We start from the raw sequence: 3,080 nt of genomic DNA, 5'->3' as shown, positions 1-3,080 counted from the left end.
TTCTCCTATGCTAACATTCTTTTACTAATTTGGTTCTTGTGTTTCTGATTTTTTTTAGACGTTATATATAGTAAAAAAAAAAAAGTTATGTGATTTTTGTTTCATTTTTCATTGATTTCTTTCTAAAAAATCTACAAGAAATGAAACTAGAGAGAACATCCACAGAAAACAGAACATGAACAGCTAGCTCACACATATTATTGGAATTGACCCAATATTTATTTATTGTATCTGACATTATTGTTTGCAAATCAACTTTAATTTGTGGGACAAATATGTTTTTCAAACGTGTAACCGATCATGTTACATGCCCCAAGTTCTAACTACTTATCAGTGCAAAAAAAGGGAAAAAAAATTAATTATCTTGAATATTAAACAATATAATGTTTAAGTTTGTAGTTGTTTAACTTGGTTCAAAGTTTATACACACTTACTTCATCTTGTAAATATCTCGTTAATTCATCTTCCCTGATTTTATATATTGTACGGTCAGATTAATTAGATGGGGCAACTAACATGCTAAGTTATTGAAAAAGAATTATTTTGTTAATTTATTCTGTTTTTCCTATACAAAAATAGTATACATTTAGAAATATTTCAAGTATTTTTGTAGTGATTATTATTCATCTCAATCTTACATATTTTATAATTGAGATATGATATATTCGTTATGGACGATTACATATTATAACTTGACTCTGAACGTTATAAAATCAGCCATCAATGTTAAAAAATTTTAATATGATCTATTTGTCATTAATACAATTCGAAAATAATGAACCATCTTAACAAAATTAATAATTAAAATTATTAAAACACTTAAAATACTGAAATACTTAAAATATTTTTTATATATGTAGATAAATGTATGTGAATTTTGCATTTTATTTAATAAAAAACAACATATAATTTCACTAATAAGTAGATATAGTTTTGTCTATTAAATTTAATTAGGTTTAGCAGGGGATTGTAGGTATAAAGGTGACAAGTTTATATTCTATTGGTCGTGTCAAATAAGAGGGTTGGTTCACAAATCCGTGTTGCCCATGAAGTGGATCTTCAATTTTTATTGTTATTAATATTAAATATTATTATTTTTAATTCGGATATGCTTATACAAAAAAAGTGAAAGGGTAGGAGTACCATATCATCCTTGGGAACTTGCATCTCCCATTAGTAGAAAATTTTCACATGCTCAATAACCGCTATTTTATATTCTAGATATGTGTGTCTCACTCATAATGATGAGACTGAAAATTCATGGACATATCTTTAACATAGATTTTATGAACCTTTTTTTATATATTGAATTATGGGTGATGAATTTTTTACAGATGTCAGTGACTTTTTATTTTTTTTATGTTATATATTATTGTGAATTTTTACAAAATGTCAAATGATATTTTATCTTTTTATAATTAAAAAATATTTGTACTACTTATATTTTGTGTTGGTATTATAATAGTATAAAATATTAAAATAATTCACTTTTCTCTCTTATGAGATGTTAAAATGACACTCCATCCTCTTCCCTCTATTTATAAAATGTATATTTCCATCTCTTATAACTTTTAAAAAACCTCATCTTTAATCCATTTTAAATTTTTTTGTTTTAACTAATGTTAACTTTATCTATTTTAAAAAAAAAATTATCTTTTTATCATTAAAATTTACTTATCAAAATATCATTTAATAAATTATTTTTTATTGATTAAATTGTATTTTTACAAAAATATTTTATAAAAATTTTAATAATTAAATATAAGGACAACATAATGTCTGGGAAATTCTGCTTCATTTGAAATGTTGGCGTTTAAAGATAAAAAGAATCATTGGAGGCATGGTGGTGGATCTAATCATATGCTATTATTCATCACTGTGTCGTCTATATAAACCATATATTTTTATCAGGCTTTAAATAAATCCAATCGTTGCGAACCAGTGATAATGTTGCTTCTGCCTGCACGTCTCTCAATTCCAATTTAAAAAACCAAACAAAGAAAATGAGGCATCGGTAGGTGCTACTTCATATCCAAGGAACCAACAATATGTGAACTTTTTCTTTTTAATATTGTATTACTAGAGGTGAAATCCTTTATCATGAACCAAATTGTGTGTTGAACACAACTATGGCCATTTACAAAACGTCAATGACGTTTTGTGTTTCTTCAATTAAAATAATATTTTTCTAACAAAACGTCAGCGACGTTTTGTGTTTTAATAATTAAAATAATATTTTTTTTATTACAAAACGTCAGTGACGTTTTGTTCTTTGATGATTAAAAAAAAAATTTTATTGCAAAACGTCAGTGACGTTTTGTGCTACTACCACAACCCTGTAGAACACTAAAATCATCAAATATTTTTGTATTTCACATTAAAATTATTCATATATAAAAATTTTAACCGATTTTATACATTTAGTGCAAAAATTAATAAAATAAAAGAAAAAAAAAGCACTGCCATTAATTAATCGAGTGGTGCTGAGTGACCAGATGTTATTAAAATGTTAAAAGTAAACACAAAATCACATCACGACACACAATAAAAAGTGACGTTTATTATTATATTTTTAATAGGCACCTGTACACTTATTTTATTTATTTGGTGTGAATAAACAGGTATATGCCATATGTAAAACGTGTGTATAGAGAACTATAGATTTTTAAAGCCAAATGTCAACAACGGCCCACTTTTTTTTTTCTTTCTAAATATTTGTCATTTATTTTGTGTCTCAACAAAAAAAGTAAGATAATAAATTGTTTTGGTTAATTGAGGTGAAATATGTATGTGTGTGTGTGTATTTGTGTATGTATGCAAGACATGTCGTTTCTTTGTTGGAGTTTTTATTTAGAGACATAGTACAACCTTATCACTATCTATGATGAATAAAGTTTTACAATCTCTATCCACATAAAGTATGTAAATGAATAACATGCATGAGCTTGACTACTCATGGGAAAGAATTTTCAAGCAGCACATTGGATTTTGGATTGGAAATTTTAGATCCTTGATTGATAAAACCAAAACTATGTGTTGATGGAAAAAAGTTTAATTGGGTGACTATTCGTACCATGATG

General features: G+C 25.9%; 1 protein-coding gene across 1 annotated transcript in view; it reads left to right on the top strand.

The window, feature by feature from the left end:
* LOC107625754 (probable 2-oxoglutarate-dependent dioxygenase At5g05600) overlaps window positions 1–3,080 on the top strand; it is a 26,066-nt gene that overhangs the window by 21,552 nt on the left and 1,434 nt on the right. The gene's annotated exons all lie outside the window — the stretch shown is intronic.

This window comes from Arachis ipaensis, chromosome B02 (genome assembly GCF_000816755.2).
Source record: "Arachis ipaensis cultivar K30076 chromosome B02, Araip1.1, whole genome shotgun sequence".
Lineage (NCBI taxonomy): Eukaryota > Viridiplantae > Streptophyta > Magnoliopsida > Fabales > Fabaceae > Arachis > Arachis ipaensis.
The sequence above is the reverse complement of the archived record's forward strand: the minus strand, read 5'-3'. Positions and strand labels throughout refer to the sequence as shown.